This window comes from Emydura macquarii, unplaced genomic scaffold (genome assembly GCF_026122565.2).
Source record: "Emydura macquarii macquarii isolate MOO-44397 ecotype Brisbane River unplaced genomic scaffold, CSIRO-AGI_Emac_v2 contig_71, whole genome shotgun sequence".
NCBI classification, from domain to species: domain Eukaryota; kingdom Metazoa; phylum Chordata; order Testudines; family Chelidae; genus Emydura; species Emydura macquarii.
The window spans coordinates 10,408,097-10,428,453 of NW_027130208.1; the positions used below are offsets into that span (position 1 = coordinate 10,408,097).

General features: G+C 39.8%; 1 long non-coding RNA gene across 4 annotated transcripts in view; it reads left to right on the top strand.

Moving 5' to 3' along the window:
* Positions 1-20,357, top strand: part of LOC137149144 (uncharacterized) — a 375,061-nt gene that overhangs the window by 319,505 nt on the left and 35,199 nt on the right. For all 4 annotated transcript variants that reach the window (XR_010918680.1, XR_010918679.1, XR_010918684.1 and 1 more), the window contains one exon: positions 16,386-16,482. This is a non-coding gene — a long non-coding RNA (uncharacterized lncRNA). The remainder of the gene's footprint in view (positions 1-16,385; positions 16,483-20,357) is intronic.

Sequence of the window (20,357 nt, forward strand, 5' to 3'; positions counted from 1 at the left end):
ACATTATCTGTCTATCATTCCTCCCACCTATAAAGTGAGGATAATAATTATTATCTTATAGAGGGTTGGGACTGGGAGTTTATGCAAGCTCAGCTTTGTGCACCACTCTAAAGATGTAGGATGAGATTTTTCAAAAGCGTTAGCCCAACTCTACTCTCTGTGATTTCATAATTTCAGTAGGAGCATAAGTAGGCCGACAGTGCGTGCTATTAAAAATCCTGTCTTCTGTGGAATGCAGGACTGAACGGATGCAACAGAAAAAGTGGATATAATTTTCAAAATCACACAAGTCCCATTTTGAAGAGGTACTAGGTGCATAAGAGTCTAAGGGCTTGTTTACATTGCACTGCTGCGAGGACTAGAGGTGTGTGAATCGCAGGCTCATCAAAGATTTGCACTGTACCGGCCCTGTGTTTGAAAGAAAGCTACATTAACGCGAGCTAGATACCTTTTTTGGTTAGCTCCAGCAGCATCCACACGGGACATTTAGAGTGCAGCTGTTTGGTGCGCTTTGCAGTTCATACCCCTGTAGTCCATACCATGGGGCAGTATAGACATAGCCGAAGTGTCACTGAACGTCACTGTTGAAAATGGGACTTAGGGTCCTCAGTCGTTTAGGTTCAAATCCTGAAAGGAGGATTTCAAAGTCAATGGGAATTAAGTGCCTAAATATCTTTGGGGGTCGGGGGTTTAGGCGCTTCTGAAAGTTTTGCCATAGATCCGGTATCTCATAGGTCCCAGGCTAACTGCACATCTCAGTTTTAGTCTAAAGATAGAAAGTGGCTTTGGATGCATACTACAGCAATCTGGAAAATGTGAAACGCTTCAGGTAATGATGATGGTTTGGGGGATTTATTCACGGTTCTGTGCCAGGAATTGGTCAGCTGAATTGGCAGCTCATTTCCTCATTGTTCTCTGTTTTGATTTATTATCAGCCCTGAATTTTTCCCTCTCTTGAGAGCCCAGTAATCATTTATTCTGCTCTTCAGATTTAGCCTTATATTCAGGGCCAAACTTTCCAAAATGGCATCTAAACATATGCCCGCAGACTGAGTGGCTGGGCAAACTATTCAGTTTACACAGAAATAAAGAGCTAAATTTAGAGACAACTTTTAAATGTTAAACTTTGGAGAGAAGAAATGACTGTTACAGAGAGAGCTGGACAAACAGTAGGGAAAAGTTTCTACAAGTATCTGTTCATATTTAAATATGATTTTTGGTTCACCCATGCTTAGGACTGCTCAAAATGTTTCAAATTTTGAAATTTCAATGGGAAAAAAAGGGGAAGGGGGAAATTTCCACACCATTTTTTCCCAAACAACCCTACGTATGGCACTTTGTTACTGTTCTGGAACAATTTGAAGTTTGGGGTAAAATTATGAGAGGCATCAAAGTGACTAAGAAGTGTAAGTCCCAATGGACTTTTTTACATATGTTGCTTTAATTTTTTTTATCCTTTGAACTTTAGTATCATGATTCACTATGGGATGCACATTTTTGACTCCAGTCCTCAAATAGACACTGAAAACAAAAATCAAATTGTATATTTATTTGTAAAATTCGCAATTTGCACTTTGTGTGGTATTGATTAATTACATAAATTAGCTGGAATTGTTCCTGTCATCACACTGGATGATTATTGTGGTTATACCACACATCATAATATGCCAACTTGTAAATGCATAATATTACAGTCTACTATTGGGTGCCAAATGCGTATAGCACCGGTTAGCAAAGTTAGCTACATATGGTTTATAGGTTACAATGACATAGTTACATATATTACTGTGTAAATTGCAAATTGTACATCTACAATTAAGAAAATCTGTAGACCAAGAATGATTTGTTATAAAGATCTGAATATTGAATAACGAATATATTGGAAAATTTTGTGATCTGTTAGTGGACAAGTTGCAAAGGCAGTGTACAGTTTTGCCATCTTCCTTTTTGTTGGGTAGTACTTTACTCTAGGAGCAGGCACACAGAAACCAAGTGACATGCCCGGCCCCAAAGAGCTTCTTGTCTTCAAGAGCTGAACGTGCTATGGCAGCGCTTAGTTATCTAGTAACAGGGCGCTCTCAGGACTTTTATATTTCTATGCCCTGTCATGACAATTGAAATAGATTAAATTATCCTTGCATTAACTTGTTCTGAGTGTCAATCCTGAATTGTTCAAGGATCGGTCCTGAGGTAGGGTCTTGACTATGAAACTCCCATCCTGAGGATGTTCATGGCAGACCTTCTGTGGCTTTTTACACAGCTCATTGTAAAGCGAGTCCTCATTGTCTGCATCATTTTATTCAGGCCCATTTACCTACCTTTCTGTGAGTTGTGGGGAGATGGTGCTTGGAGTTTGTAAATAGACCACAGGAATGGTTTATGATTATTAAATTATTTTATACCAAAATGCCATTTTTGGTGAGGGGAACTTAGGTCCTGATTCAGGAAAGCTCTTAAGCATGTTTAAGTTTTCTGAAGAAAGGCTTTAGTCCCTCTCTCAGTGCACGTGCATTGTGCCCAGACCATTTGATAGCATCATCCAGGTGAATACCAATACTAGCCAGGTGAAGAGCTAGTAGCACACCGTCAGCAGGCACTTGTCAAGGATATGCAACATAGTCTGAAATTGATCACATCTACATCGTGGGTCAGTAGAGAAACTCCATTTGAAGAGACTGGCCACATATTGGGGGGGCAATGGATCAGTGTTCACGTTGCGCTCCCTGTCAGTGCCTGGCTCGGACTGGGGAAGTGAATGATCCAACCAGTGGACCAAATTCAGCGTCAAATCTTGGTCATGTGCTGTCTGACAGCTACCCCAATGTATTGCCATCCATTGGCTTTTGCGCCCTTGAATCGGTGCTTCGAATTCTTCAGCTTAATGCTGAGGGTCTGTCAGCAGCCAAAGCTTTAGTAAATCATCCACATAATCCAGCATGCAGTGCAGGATCTGCATGTGTCTTTACTTCTCCTGCAACTCTTTTTGTTTTCCTTGAGGTTCATTAAATGGGGGGGGGGGGGGAAAGGGACAATAGCTCAACAGTTGTTTGTGTGTCCATTTTGATGCCCATAGTTCAGTTTTGTGGATGGTGAAATTCACTCCCCAAAAGCTCCTTTTTTGCTTGTTAAAACTGTTCTTCATTTTTTCCAGAGCTAACAAAACTACCCGGGATGAGAAGTGCATAATGATGAGCTTATCTCTAAAATTAATGATATTGGTTAGCTTTTGTGCAGGGCTTGACCTCTCTGTTCCCAAACACAAGATGAACTGAGTTCGTGTATCGTTCTTGGCTGATTAACATGGCCTGATCGACTTACAGTGCTTAACCCGGCATTGGAGATATATTTCTGATTATTGTGATTACAATTGCTACTTGGTGTTGCCACTTAAAAGTTATTTTTATATTGAAAATTGCATAAAGAGTTAATTTAAAAAATCAGCGCGAACTCTTGCCATTTTCTCTGCTTTTGCGGTTCTACATACTTCCACCTATTTATTTGCAACTTTCAGTGGATTTGCATATCTTTTCAAGCTGCAAAGTTTAAAATATTCAATGTTGTAATGAAGTCATATCATTATATAATTGTGTGTCTTATGACTAACTAGTACAAGGAGAACAAATTAACATGGGCAAATGTATATTCTATTGCAAATGATACACATATTTCTTATGCGCTGAGAATTTTTTTGTGTGCTTTTAAAATTCAACCAAATCCATTCTTATGGACCCAGCAATTGCTAATTTAGGGTTCAAGGATGCAAGATCCTTAAGCTTCTGGCCCCTGATCTAGCCAAGCACTGAAGCACATGCTTAATTTTAAATATGTAAGAAGTCCCCCTTAAAGTCAAATGGAAAATGGACACTTCTATATGCTCTTAACCCATCTTGATAGGATTAATAAAAAAGGGAGATGAGATGTTACATAGCTCCCGACATGCTTGAGCCAACTACCACTGGAGTCAAAAGGAGATTTTGGAAGTTGGAACACACCCTTACATGACATTTGAAGTTAGTGAAAATGATACTATGCAATAATGTTGATATTTATAATAAGTAGAGTGTATATAGAAACATGAAAAGCAATCACTTGGCGTGGAACTGTCACATCATATTGCCTTGGTTTAACTTCATATTTCTGTCTTAAGTTCCATTCTAATATATAGAACTGTCACTGTGATGGAAGAGTTCTTGTTTTGCCATTTATCATTCCCTTTTTAACAACATAAAACATTAGGTCTTCAAAGTCTAGTGTGAGCTATATATACAGTCAATGATTGCTATAACATGTTGTTATAGTAATATAGCGAATCACATGCATTTATACGAAACAAGTCTGTTTACAGATTGATGACAGATTTCAAAACAGATCTCTTTCCCATGCATTGCATTTTTCTATTTATTTATTATATAATTTATGCCTCTTCCAATTCATTCTCTTTTTCATGTTTTCCTTATCAGTGTGAGTTGTAGTCAATTACTTGTGTAAAACGACTGAAGAACTAATTTATGGTATGATGACATACAGTAGATAAACTGCTCCCATTAGAACCTGATGAAGCCTCTCTATTAATTTTCTCTTTGCGCACAGAGGACAGACCTTTGATGAATAAAGCATATTTTCTTACTTAGCTCTTTTTCCTAGCTAGCTCAAGTTTTAGAAATAACATTGTTTGTCCAATGAAAACACTTCTTTAATAGTGGTGAGGATTCTAAGATAAAAACCAGCTGGGAAGGGTTTTTTTTAGACAAAAGGAAACAACTTTGAACTCTATAGACAATGTAGTTTAAACCCAAACAGATGTGGTTTAATCTTGTTTTTGATCCTCTTGTGGATTTTCTTTTAAAATGCATGCATATGCGTAGAGAAATGATGACTTTCAGATGTTTTGACATAATTTGTCTCTGTTAGAGTATCACCTTCGTGCATAGATCATGTATGCCAAATACTTTGAACATGAACTGAAGGGTACCAAGTAGAATTTATGTTGCTCTTTTGGCTCTGCCCTGCAACTGTGTAAGAGAAGCAATACAATCATACTAAAGTGAAGTCTCAATGAGAAACTCAGATGTGTTTTCCTAGTTCTCAATAAATCATTTTACCATGCGGGTCCCAGACATAAATATCTAAATAGGTCTAAGCGGAAAAAGACGGCACAGGAATTCCCCAAATAACAGACAGATTTGATCCAAGCACACTGCCATCTTCTTGCTGATAGCTGGTAGTCGCATCTGGTGTTTTCATATATTCATTTTTTCCTTGTACATTACCAAAAATGGAAGTAAACATTGAAACAGACTTCCTTTCAATAGTGAATCCCCTTCACTTACGGTATACATGCTCTAGTGATGCTGTATTACAGCACACATTCAAGTCAACTTTGAACATCAAAGGTTTGTGCAGTCATGACCTTACTTCTTCTCCATGGATGAACCGGATTCAATACAGAAGAGTCAGCTACGTATAGCAATATTGCATGGATGTGTATCCCCCATTTCCTTATTGCAAATCAATAGGGTAGTTTGAGAGAGGGAAGATTCAAAGGTGCGTGTGGGGAGATGCCGGAGGGCCAAAGCCGGAGGCAGACAGTTTGCAGGGGACCAGTTCAATGCTAGGCAGAGTGGATATGTAATCAGAAGAAATAATGGTGGGTCTGATTCTCCCCTCCATTTAGATTGATGGAAGGGAACAAAAGCAAATGGAACCAGATTGGGGAAGGAGAGATGGGAAGTGTAGTAGCTCCTTGACATTGTTTATTGTGGCCCGTTCAGGCAATTTTATGGGTCACACAATATTTGGTGTTTATTTTTTTTATGGGTCACACAATATTTGGTATTTATTTTTTTTATGGGTCACACAATATTTGGTATTTATTTTTTTTTTTAGAGCCCCAGCTACTGGAATCAAGAGATTACATGAGCAACTCACAGAACAGTATGTTTGTATCCCTCATGGCTGCATCTTGAAAATGTGAAGCAAGTGCACCGTAAGGGTTCTGAAAACTGGGGGCAAAGAAAAATAACCCCATATTCATGATTTAAAAAAAAACCCAAGATTTTGAAGGCAATCCCATTTTGGGGGGGACTGACTTGTGGTTTTTGGATACTTGGGGTTGGTAGAAGAGCACGCTCCCCATCCCAGTCAAGCCGTTCCACAGGCCTAGATCCCATTTCCTTATTATACTGCAGCCTGGTGGTGTAGGTGACTTTCTCTAGTCAGCCAATTAGAGTGCTAATCATGTCCTACCACTGGAGTCTGTTATTGCTTTTTGCTCTGCAGGGGGTATTATGTGGGTGGAGTTTTGAAATAAACCAGACCTTTCCTGCTCCATCTTGCATGTGTAGGTTGAACTCCAATCTCTTGTCTAATGCTGTCACTCCAAGCACAACGATTTGGAGCTGGGTTTTTATAACTATAGATAAAGTTATCACAGGATTCAGTGTGAAATTACAGACATAACTCGTAATAAAGTAAATACAGCCTTGTATGCTGGCCTTTTAAACAGCTGTCGGCTTAGCAGAGAGCAGGAGACTATTAGCAACTCATTCTCTGTGTCTGATGGAAGAGTGACTAATCCTGCTGTGGATGTTCTAGGTCTTGAAGCTCTTCTGTAGTTATAGCTTTTACTTACTTTTTCAGTGGCAACTGCCTCTGTCCTATTTCCTCCCAAATCTTCAGGTTGGTGCGACCGTTAAGTGGTATTTTTTTAATTCTGCCTCGTCTCCCCCATTGGCATCTTTTTCTACACAACCAAAGGGATTTTTAATGAACTTTACAAAATGGAAGCCGCTGGGCCATTTTCCATAACTTTTATTGCTATTAGAGATCCGGGTCCTGCTGTGCCAGGGGCTGTACATATGAATAACAAGAAACAGTCCTTACCCTAATCAGTGACAGTCTAAATAGACAAGGCACACAAACGGCATCCACTTTCCTCTGTGTAATGGGATGGAAGAATTTGTATTTTTATGGCATCATGTGAAGAAGCTTCTCAATAAGAGCCTTAAAAGAAAAGAAATCACAACTGCTATAACAAGCTGATGTTATGGTTCCCCCTTTGAAAGGCTTGATCACCTGCCTGTGAATAAGTCTGCCAAACTACCCCTGGCTGTCACCAAAAATCAGGCCTAAGAGGGGATACACAAATCTGTGCCTCGTTAACTGAGAAGGATTATGGTTAATAATCCCATGTTTCCTTAGACCCGACCATTTGCTGTTCCCACCCTCCTGCCCCTTCTACCGTGCATACTTGCAAACACGAGAGCAGATGTGCAGAGAGCTTGAGTCTGGCTGCTGGGAGGAGGACTTGTCTTGACTCGTACCTTGCATTGGTCCACAGCCTCTATTTGTGCTGGATCACAGCAGCCTGTAATGCCATGCTGGGTACTTTTCATAGCATCTTTCAGATGTACCGCCAAGCTGAGAGGAATCCAATGAACAAGACATAGAAAAAATGTCTGCATCATCTGTGGAAGAGGCTACATACCAGCTGTGTGAGCACCTTTGTTTACAGCTGAGCCCCTGCATCCCTGAGACGGTGCATATGTGAAAAGTTACTTTTTGCCTCATTCCCGTGACAGCGCAAATGAGAGGAGATGATTGATGTGCAGAGGGAAAAGCGGGGCAGCGACAAATGGCAAGAGAAGTAATTTACTCAGAGGAAGTTTGGAAAACCTGCAATCACAATTCCCTTAATGATTTGCATATTCAGAGCAAAGGGGCCAATGCTTATTTATGAGCTGAGCAGCAAATTATTAACTGCAATCTAATAGCTTCAGCGGATGAGTTGTATGTTTATGTTAGCAAACAACATATGTATTCATACTGGTTTGTATTTCAAAATCTTGCACAGTTTTAGTGGAGGATGTGAATGAGTCCTAGAGTACATCTATTAGGGCTGTCTGAAAATTTTCCACTTAAACTGTTTTTGATCAAAAATTGGGTTTTTGACTACATGATACTTTTTGCAAAATAGTTGCTGCAGAATGTGATGTTTTTTTGTCAAAAAACCGAACACCCAAAAGCTGAAATACTTTGGTTTTCAGATGAAATTGTTCAGCATTTGAATTTCTAAGTTTTCCATGGGAATTGTTTTTTTCCCCATCCAGTCTTTCTATATATGCCTCTATATGTCTGTGTATTATAGAATGATATTTCATTCTCAGATTATTGCTACTTGGAGAACAAGTTGTTCTATGTGATCAATCATGCTCCTCTTGAAGTAAATGGCAAAAATATCCAACTGGATATTTAGGAGTCTGGAGCACATGACTTAGAAGGAGAGGCTGAGTCTTGGTCTACACTTACCCGGCAATTTGGTGGCAGTTGACGGGAGTTACGCAAGCTACGCGGAGTAGCTTGCGTAACTCCTGTCGACTGCTGTGCTTCCCTTTTGCACACCGTTTTCACTGCACTGCACTGACGGGAACCGTGTTCCCATCGACCCAGCGCCACGCCACTTGAAGGGGTGGATTAACAGCATCAACTTCTGGATCAATTGAGCGGGTCTTCACTGACCGCTCAATTGATCCAGATAGGTTGATCTGGCGGCTTTGCCGTCATCAGTGTAGATGTACCCTGAGGGAACTAGGCTTGTCTGCAGAAGAGAAGAATGAAAGGGGATTTGATAGCACCCTTCAACTACCTGAATTGAAAGGGGGTTTCAGGGAGGATGGAACTAGGCTGTTCTCAGTGATAGTAGATGACAGAACTAGGAGCAATGGTCTCAAGTTGCAGTGGGGGAGGTCTAGGTTGGATATTAGGAAAAACTTTTTGACTAGAAGGGTGGTGAAGTACTGGAATGGGTTACCTGGGAAGGTGGTGGAATCTCCATCTTTAGAGGTTTTTAAAGTGAGACTTGATGAAGCCCTGGCTGGGATGGTTTAATTGGGGTTGGTCCTGCTTTGAGCAGGGCGTTGGACTAGATGACCTCCTGAGGTCCCTTCCAACTCTAATCTTTTATGATTCTGGTTCTAACTGATATCACCAGTAACATGACTAGATTCTTATTTCCCTCTGAAATGAAAGAGGGAAGGACTGAACCCAAATTATCCTCAACAAAAAACGTTGCCTATTTTCTTCTTTACCTCTTTTCTTCCATTATAACCAGTGTATGAGTTTTCAAGGAAATTTAACTACGTGGAAAGTTTGAAGTGTCAGTAAAAAGCCAATTTTGGGCTAGAGGCAGACAAACAAATGTTGGAGGAAAAATCAAAATTTCATATCAGGGACATTTTTAATGATCTAGAACTCAAAATCAGATATCTTTTTTTTCCCCCCTCAAAACCATTTGTAGTAGAACGCTCCTTATTCTTCAGAGTAAATCTACTAATTTTCAGGTAATTCAGTTTTCCAAAGCGAAGTTGTAGAGGTACAAAAATAAGGGTTTCTAATGGAAACTGGTTACAACTTTTAGCTAAGGAGAGGCTACTGCCTCGGTACAATAGTGCAGATTGTAGTGATCCATGTGTATATAAACTATTCATCTGTTTTGATTGGGTTTTTTATTTGTATCATGGCAGTACTAAGATGCCCCCAGTCAGGGATCTGGACCCTGTTGTATCAGGTGCTGTACACCCATGTAACAGAAAGATGGCCCCTACCTCAGATGTCTTACAATCCACATAGATAGCAGCAGACAGCAAATGGATGCAACAAATAAATGGTGGAGCACAAGATACTGTGAGCCAGCCAAGGAAACCATTTGGACTGTATTATGGATAAAATACTGTGCTTATGATTCCCATTTAATAAACTGAGCTGTGTGGTGACTTTCACATACATCCATTGTGTTCATTTTGATGGTCTATTTTCAAAGTCCTTTAGACCCACCTTTCTTATTTGAAGACAAAATTTGTACTGAAGCCCTGAATTCCTTAGGAGTTCTGACTAAATAAAACCTAAGTAAGGATTTCGGGATTTGGCCTATTGAAATCAGATTAACTTTATGCAGTTGAAGTTCTATTTTTATAAAAACGACATTGTTATTGTGAATGTATATGTTATGGACAGTGATTTACAGTGAATATTTTCTAGTATAAGACCACAAAGTCAGTGAGTAAAATATGTGCTAATGGGAATCAGTTAGTCTAACAATCTCCTGATAATAAGTATTCATCCTGCTTTCAGATCTTTGGTTTCAATTAAGATCTCATTGCTTCCGGCTAGATAATCTGACCCATTGTGACGTGTTTGTTATGATGAAAGAAGCATAGTGATTTGCACTTCAATAGTCAAAAATGTATCCTACAGAATTTTCCATCCTGTCTCACCCCCAATCAAGGAACTCTGCTGTCGTAATTCAAAGACGCAAACTTCAGATGGTTGGGATGGGAGACCTATTGTATTGCAGGCAACATGGAAAAATATGGTTAATGAATATACTAATAGCATACTCTTGAAATGGGAGCAAAACCATAGAATTCCAGAAACAAAGGAAAGTCCTTCTCATATGTGTCTATTTGCCTATATTTAATGTACCAGTTACTATGGTACTTAGGCACACTAGTCTAACATAATGATGTTAATGTAAGGGCATCCACGTTATTGTTTCAGCTTAGATGGCCCCAGATATGTTCCAGTAGACCCATGCATGGCAACCATTTTCTAACATGATTGTAGGTAGCTGACCAGTTTGAACAGGAACATCTTGAAACTACCACATTAACAATCTCAGCCTTCCAGTAGTCCAAAGACTTATCTTCACCATTACTACCCCCCATACACGTCCACCAGTGGTAATGTACGTGGGAGTGCTGTTGTAGACCAGCCACTGAGCTTTAGCCACTGTGTTGTCTAACCCTTTTCTGAACTGGTCAGCTAACACAGTAGCTAAAATGCCAACTTCTAACTGCTTGTCTACAAATTGCACTCCTCCTGTAGCCACCACCATCAGAGCTGCACCAGTGGGACTAATAGTGTGGAATTTTAAGGGAAAAAAGTCTAATGTAGACAAGAGTTTTAGAACCATTTCTCAACATGGTTGTAACCCAGTTTGTTTGGATGTAAATTGTGTCTGAATCCTATTAAATCCATGTTAGGATAAGTCCCTTTTGGCTTCCAGGAAAGTTGGCTCAACCCTATAGACTATAACTATCTAGAAATCACATGTACCTGCATCCTTTTATTTGTATAAAATTAGGATGGTTTTAGCCAGAGTTCCAGCTTCTTCATTTTCCTATTGTTCCGTTTTTGGAACTCATAAGCCTAAAACCAAAACCTCCTCACCATCTGTTGTTTACAAACAGCTGCATGTCAAGGAGGCTTCCTGGGAAATAACTCCATGTATAGTGTTGTTGCAACTTGGTGGAAGCAATCTGTAGCCAGCTGGGATATTTAGAAATGAAGTTCAGTTATAATGTGTAGGTACACGCATGAGGCCTTATTCTGATCTCGCTGACAATGGTGTAACTCCCATGGACTTACTCCTGATTTATACCAGAGTGTGTGAGAGGAGAATAAAGCTGCTTTTGGTTATTTAAATCCAATGTGATCATCAGGGCAGCATATGGATAGAAAATTATCTATACCATTCTGTCTTCCAGATAATATTTTTATAGTTTTCAATAGCTTGTTTGCTGCCTTTGTATAGAGTAAGAAGTGGTAGAGGATTGGATGTGGGGGCAGGCATTAAAATAGGATTTGGTTCTTCTCTTCCCCCTCCTCTTTTCTTTTTGTTCCTTCAATAATCCTTAAGAAAAAAGGAAGAATGATGCTTTTGTATCAGGGATTTACATAACCGTAAATCCTACTCTTCCCAAAATACAATAAATCTTGTGTGGATCTCATAGGTTCCAAAGTACAGTAAGTTGTTTTTGTTATTTATGTATTAATTATATTACCATAGCACCTAGGAGCCCTAGTCATGGACCAGGACCCCATTGTGCTAGGTGCTGTACAAACACAAAACAAAAGGACAGTTGCTGCCCCAAAGAGATTACAATCTAAGTGAAATAACAGACAGAGATAGAATGATGGGGGAAGCCGAGGACAGAATGAGACAATGTAGATCAGCATGCTAGGCAGTGGTCTCTGCACTTCAGTGGCCTTGCCATGTTATATATGTTATTGCTATTGGTATGGGTCTCATTGCCTTGTATTACATCTTTGGGCCGTTGTCCCTACTTCTGGCAGATAGGACAAAGCAAATGAAAAGCTGTCCTAGTATAGCAGCTGGGGACTTTCTTGACATAAGGGGATTCTTGGGTGGCACATAGCTGATTCCACCCTTCCACCCATCCCAGCAAAAAGGGCATATTGGGCTACCCCAGGGGCAGCTGGTGTAATGGTTCCTAGGGATCTTTTCATGCCTTTTATATGAATAATTATGTTGATTCTTGGGAATGTTTATCTCTCTCTCTCTCTCTCTCTGGAGTGAAGGCATGCCATAATTTGGCCATCATCCCTTGGATATATTAGACTGTGAATATATATATGTTTTTAAAAATCAGATGACAGCAGCACAGCTCTGTAAACTCATAGAAACCATTCATGGTAACGAAGTACAGTCCCAACGAGAGAGCAAGTCTAATCTGTCCATGGGATGATGGCCAAATTATGGTGTTCCTCACTCTGATATATTTTGTGCTGAGCTTCTAAACAACCTTTCTCTCTCCTTTCTTTTGTATTGGTTGGATAGATGCGTATTACCAGCAGTGGTAAAAAGTGGTGGAATTGGGTTTGAGACGCAGAGTTTGGCTCTGGATCAGAACTTTCTTAAATTTTGACTCTTAGGTGAAATTTTCACCTAACCCAATTAGAAGCCTAAATCCAGGCTCCTAAAGTTACTTAGGCACTTTTGAAAATGTTATCCCTAGTGTTTTGCTTTGGGCCCCTCTCTGAAAAGTACATTGGTAATGCTCACCATGCCATCTGTAATGGCATTTGGAGGGGGACTGACTTGTTCTGTGCATTCTGATTCTGACACTCCAGACATCACTGTGTGACAATACACTATAATTAACTTGCTTCACAGATGCTCTAGCTGGATTCTATATGAAACATAAATTTCCCTAGTCTTTACTGTTTAGCAGTTACTGTTCCATTGACCTACCAAATTATCAAGAAAAATGTCATTCTCTGGAAATGTTTACTACAGAAAGTAAAGCAGCTAAATTGTATTTCTTCACTTTTATTGGTTACCATATGACACACTTAATTTTATGTGTAAGCTAAGGGATGCCAAGTAATTACTTGTTGTCATGGAGACAACATTTGTGAAACTCCTATCCGTATTATGGGATAAATAATGCAATGGGTTTCATAACACTTCTTCACTTCTATGGAAACATTAGTATTGAATTCCATATTAGAGTTTGTTTTCATTTGACTCTCTTGCCCGAAATTTCAATTGGAAATAATTTTGTGGGGGTTTTTTTTGTTTTTTTTTGTTTTTTTTGCACATATCCATCTTGTATACAACCCCCTTCCCTGCCTTTCATGTAGGTGTGTAGATTGCAAATGTACAAACATATTCCCGTATCTGTGAGGGTAAACCCAGTTTCCTTGTGTGCTTTTGGGTGTTTGGATGTCTTTCCATGTCAAGTGCACACCTCTTTTGCTCTTTGGAAAATTTGGTTCTATAATATTATTTAGTATAAATTGTATTGACACAGCAGTTAAAGATCCTACATGTCCATTGTGCTAGGTGCTGTACACACCAGTAATGAAAAGACAGTCCCTGCCCCACACAGCTTACTATCTATGTGAGGTATTCTTATGCTGAATGAATAACAGAAGTGTTTGCTCTCCATGTATTCTAACGCCTCTGACTGATGATAATATTACATGGTTTTGAAAGCTACTTCCCCTGTGGTAGCTGGGTGAAATAACATTTCCAGATAAGATGCATCATAATCCTCTGCAGCCCAGAGCTTTAAAGACAGAATATGAAGAGATACTTGGTTGAGAGCACTGAAGGTCTCCTGCTTTGGTTTATTTTCAAAAAGTGTTTTCACATTCCTCTAACTCTGATATAAACTCATTATTACTGGTATTACAGTAGTGTCATGGTCAGTATGTTAAAAACCAAGTGGTTTGTGTTTGTAACTATTTTACACAGGGCCAGAGAGTAACCAGGGGAAAGATGGTTTTGTGCCTACAGCGGTGCTGTTAAGGGGGAAGTGAGGTCACAGGGCAGGCAACAGTGAGGTAAATGAAAGGCCAGATCCCATTGTATTGAATGGATAGCTTGTCACTGACTTGAATAGGTTCAGGATCAGGTAGAAAGGCTTTGTTCCCGAGTCTCTGGAAGGAAACCCTCCCATTAACTTCAGTGGGCTTCGGGTCAGGATCAAAATGAGCGTGGTTTGTTGAGCTGTCGCTATAACTCTGAGACACGGACTCCTATGGTAATATACAGTGCAGCAGACTGCACAAAGCCGAATCTCCATTAAAGTTTATTCAGCATTGCTTTGCTGTGTTATTCATGTGTCACAAACTATATCAACAAAGCCTGTAATTACCTGCTGCAAAATGGCACTGACTTAGATAATAATTTGCCTAAGGAAATAATACTTTCATTTTTCATTTGAAAAAAACCCCAAAAAATCCCAAAGCCAACAATGCATCTTAGCTTGATGTAGAAGAGAGGAATGCAGCGTGCTCTGGATGAATTTGTCTTGTGAAAGGATTTCAGTGTGCAGTTTCTGTATGAGGGCTGATTTAATGAATGGGGAGGTATGCTTCTGCTCTTGAAATCTTAGACCAAGAATTTATGAAGCTTTCCTTGAACTGAAAATTGTAAAAGACAGTGGGCCTGACTCTCCAATCCCTTGCACCTTGCGTTATCATTTGCATCTGTGCACAATAAATGTGAAGTTTTACACTCACATTTGAGATGTTTCAATGACTACATTCAGGGTGCAAGGCTGTGGAGAATCAAATACATTATCTACATTTCAGAGAACTGTATCCTCTGCCCAAGTGGATTCAAGCATAGACCCAGAGCTGCAAACACTTAAGCACGTGTAATTTTACTCACAAGCGTAATCCCTTTGAGTTGACTGAGACTACTTTTGTGCAGAATTACCCATGTGAGAAATGTTTGTGGGATTGGAGCCATAATTTGCTACTTATGGCATTTTAATACACCCCAATTGATGCACTCAACTTTAAGCATAAATTATCAAGTAGAAGTTGGGTGGTGATTGACTGTTCCAAGACCTTGTTCTCAATGCCTGCTTTGTGGTGGGTGATCGGGGTCTTTTCTAATTGTATGGGGATCTGGGGAGAGGAAGGAATTTAGATTAAACAGCTCCAAAAATGACTAGTCAAATATCTTTCAATTGTTTGGTTATTGAGACAAAGATTAAAGTAAGTAAAGAATTTACAAAGTGTCCATTGCTTAGAAAAACTCAAGAAACAACCCTAGATAAACGTTCTGAGCACCATACCACACGCTAAACTTCCACCTTTGCAGAAATGTAGATGGAAGAAGGGGAGAGTTTATTTTTTTTTATAGTTTACTTGCAATGTATTGAAAAAACTACAAAACACAACTCGCTGACAGTCACAAATTCCAGCCAATAGTTTAATCTGAAAGAATAAAAGAAAGCTACTATTAAATTGTCTCTGTGTGTTAGAGATTGGGAAGGACTTTTCAGACAGTCTTATCTGTTGGGTGGAGACCTCTAGGGATCCTATCTGTTGGCTCTTTGATCACCATCTTTTTCAGTGTGTGGCATGATGGCTCTTTTTTTTCCCCCCCTTTAATTTACACCTGTTTTGTGTTAGTCTCCAGCAAAACTTGAAGCATGACAAAGAGAATTTGTCATATTATTGTGATTGTGACACACGGGGTAAGGATGCAGATCAATCATGTATGGGTGACTGACTTGTCAGATAAGACAATTCATGCACACACATCTTGTTGCTGAAAGTGAGTTAAAATTGTCATCAATTTGCAGGTGGATTAAGGAATGTAATAGCATTCCTTTGCTGAAAGCAATAAAGTGGGTCCATTAGCAAAGGCACGTTTGGATGGTTTCAGTGAGCTGCTCTCTTGGTCTCAATGCTTTTTGTTTTTATAACTCATGGGAGCATGGAATAAGGTTACTTCAGACACTGTCTGGAAATTTCACTCAGGTCTGCTTCAGGAGAGAGGCACCTTTGTAAAAATAACAGGTGTATCTAGATCATTTTGGTCATGGTATCTTCAAAGGAACAGACTGCCAGGCAAAGAGAGAACAAAATGACAAACCTTGATTGCTCTAATTGTTTCCCCTTGAAAAAGTGGGTCTCATGTATAGATTTTGTCCCGTATTTCTTTCCAAATTAGGGACTGACCCTATGTGTGTATTTTATCTGATGTAGATAAGGAAACAGTATCTGGAACTTGAAAGAATTTAAAGTAAGTAATTGCTTCTGTACATTTCATTTAATCACAGAAAAGGAGTTCTGTCCAGGAGAGACTGGAGAGTTCATCGGAAAAGCACTTGCCAATCAGGAAAGGACTAGCTACAAATCTTCATTTATTTAAAAAAAGTAAGTCAACATAATTTCCATCTGATGTGAATTCCCTCACACATTTTAGTTCTAAATCAGCAGCATTAGCAAAGTAATGTTTGATCCTAGCAGATATGCATCTTATTTTTTTCCACATACATAATATTCTACAAGTGAGCTTAAAGAAACATGGAAAGTTTTTAAGAATTCAATAAATTTAATTTAATAAAGAGGATCTAATACATTTTAATTTAATAAAGAGGAATAAACATTATTTGCAAGAAGCCTTCTCTCCTGGAGAGAGAACAGCAGGTGCCAAGATGCCAATCAATCTGATAGAAATGAGTGATCAGCATCCATTCCCCACCACCCTATCCTCCCCAGCATTAAAAAATGGGCGTGTGCGGGATGGGGATTATCAGAATGGGGGATAGCTGCAAGTGAAGAGAGAGAGAGCTGATCTTCTGAGTTCCTAGGTTTTCAAGTAGTGCATTGCATTGAATGGTGCTACTGCAGGTTAGTTACATTTTGGTATTATTTTTGTTGTATTGTTTAAATTATATCAAGGGTGCCTATTGCTTTTTGCTGCGTGTAGAAATCTCCCTAAATAATTGTGCTGTGTACATCTGTGTAGGCAGCTCTTTACAAACGAGTAACAATAAAGATCTCTATGCCATTGCAAACCATCATGCATCGGGTATGTGATGTGCCTGAGAGAAGAAATTAGAGCGGATTGAAAAATGGTATTTCCATCCCGTGGGAGGTTGCAATATTTTGACATTTGTTTCACTCTCCAGTCAGGACTGTAAGGGGGTATACTGGCCCTTTAAGGAAAAGAGGACTCAGAAGGGAGGGGGACAGGGTCCCTGTTCTAAGTAGTCTCAACTGAATAAAGTCCCTGGGAAGAGCAGGGGCAGAGCGAGGAGAGAGGAAATAGATCCAAGGGAAGACTGAGTCTTGAGGAGAGGAGAGCACTTTATAGGGCCAGGAGCTTCGTAGTGTGTGTGTGTGTGTGGGGGGGGGGGGAACAAGAATCACCCTCTCCTCTGTCAGTCAATCAATCAAGACAAAAATCTTCAGAGGAAAAACAGCACAAAAAACTCCCTGTTCTCACTATAGGGAGGAATAGAGAGAGTCTGTTTGACAGTACACTTTCAACTCTGAGAGGCAAAAGGGTGACCTAGAGTCCCCTTTCTAGGCTGTGGAAGAGAGATGGAAAATCACCCCCAGAAGAACACTGTGAGGAAGGACTTTTTGCTATGACGGTTTTGTGTTGGAGGTAATTTTAGTTTGAAACATTTTGGGACCAGCCAAGGTGGAGCTGCACATAGGAAATTTAAGCGGCCCGCCACAGGGGAAAAAGTTGAAATATCAAAAATTTTCACAGAATGAAACATTCTGAAAAATGTTGATTCAGAAATGGCAACGTGTATTGTTTCCACTTGGTTCAACATTGAATTGTCTGCCTGAGTTGCTGTGGTGCCTCAGGAGAGTTGAATTTCAGGTGTCTCATGCTCCCATTCTCCTCTGTGAGCCTGGTTCCCTGGCTGGACTACATCTCCCATGGTGTGCTGCTGTCATGGGACTCCCATGATGCATCACAGCAGTTCAGTCAGTGAAGCATCATGAGACATGTATTCCAGCCAAGGAACCTGGCCCATAGGGGAGAGTGGAGTCATGGAACATCCAAACGATAATTTCCATGAAGCACTGTAGCAGCTCAGGCAGACATAGATTAATGCAGAACTGACCCCAAATGAAATATTCCAATTAGGGCAAACCAAAACGTTTTGATTCAGGATGACCTGAAACAACAAAATATTTCATTTTGATTTTTTCAACAGAAAATCAAAACATTTTTGGCAAAAATAAAATTTTCCCATGATTTAGAAGAAACCACATTTTCTACTGATAAACATTTTGATGGAAAATTCCCAGCCAGCACTAGAAGAAATATCTTAGACGTGCACTAGAAAATCTGCAAAACAATTTTTGGCATTGCTTGGTTTGTACCCTTCTATCTGTATTGCCTTGAATCCAGATATACCAGCCTCTAGCTGTATAGACCTTAGAATTAAAGAGGAGCTTTAACTAATATAATAGAAACTAGAAATTAGAAATTGTACAGGTGACCTGAAATAACTTTTCCATACAAAATAATGTAATTCCAAGGCCTGATATCAGGACCTTTTGGGTCTAGGGTTGTGAAAATTCTTCTCTTTCTTCCAATGATATAAAGTTCCCATTTCTGAGTCTTGAAGGGTTGTGACATATCAGATCTTAAACCTTTCATTGATGCAGGACTGAAGATGAGCTCTTTTAGGTCTGGAGCCAGTGCAGTGTTGGAGAGGGAAATACTTTACATTTGATGGAAAGAAAGTAACATTTCTCTGGGAAGTATTATAAGATGGCAACAATTTTCACTCTATACTGACCTAGACCAGGAGTGAATAGTGGAAGTTGAACCATGAAACATCACTGGATTTTTAATATTTTTAATTTTTCTGGATGTTCCAATCTCTCTAGAACTGCATTGATTGTAACCTTACATTGGAATCTGGGGCTCTGCATTCACCGTTTGAAGAGTGATGTAACTGAAAATGATTGGTTCAAAAATAAGTGATTTAGGAAAAGCTTAAAGAATTGCATTATTCCAAAATAGTATTGGTTGGTGGGTTATAAATGGCTATTTGCCTCGCTTTGTAGGGCTCATGTGTCTAAAAGATTAGATAATGACTGACTTAGATGATTTGAGCATGAAAGGCAGGAATGCCTACATTTCACTCTTGAAGTGCCTCACACTTTACCCAGATATTTAGAGGAATACATTCAGAAAAAAATGGTTTTCCATGCAAGGTGGTTGATGTTCTGTATTCATATCCCTGCCTTCGTCCTTTTTGCTTAAGGGTTCTGACAGTGAGAAATGAAAAGACGGATGGACATGACTGCACTCAAAATGTATAGGTAGGCATGTTCCTTGCCCAGAAGAGTCTACAATCTAATGTTAGACATGACACAAGTGCAGGGGTTAAACTAAGTTGAAACAGGTGTGCAGCTCTCACGGCACCAACCAAGAAGAATGGAGAGCAATGGATGGCGCACCAGGGAAAGGAAGGGGGCTTCTTTTCCTGTGATCCCCCCCTCCTACTTCAAACCCTGCACAAGTGAGAGTTACAAATAACAGGTGTTGGAGGAGTGTTGTTAGCTGTCGCTTTACATTTCAAAGGGTTTTCCTACTCCTGCTTGCAGGCTAGGGGGCTCTGTAGGGTGGTGTGCAATCTAGGCCTATTAACAGTCAGTCTACAAAGAGCAAGGTGCCTGAAGCAAGGTGGGGGGAGTTGCGCTTCTATGTCTTAGGGAGCAGCCTGTTTTCTCTCTTTCTCGGTCTTTGGTGCTTGCTTGTTAAGGTTCTGGATTTTAAGAAACAAAGTAGTGTTACCTCCAACAAAGAGTACTTGATGTTTTTATCTAACTTCTCTGTTTGTATGCCAGGACCATCATAGTGGGGAAACAGAAGAATTGGAGAATGAGGCTTATAAAACTAAGGTCATGTGATACTCAGTTGTGGGCATGTCATGTTCCAGCATCGGTTATACAATATGGGCAAATGCTTTACAAGACTGTGACAAGGTGGCTAGCCTCCTTAAGAGGATGCGGGTTCCAGTGCATCAGCTGCCTTCCGATGGGCACCTGGCCCATATAAATGGGAGAGAGACTGAGAACAAATACAATCATTTTGAGTAGACAAGTGAACTTCTCTAAAGATACTAAAATGGCTGGATTCTTGCATTTTGATTTCAGCTCCCTCACTGAGAAACACACTACAATTTTCCTTGCTCTCAGAGATTTTTGATCCATTCAGGCACTGGTGGTTTACCTCCTTCTGTGACCCACCTGGCTCCTTCTCCTATTTC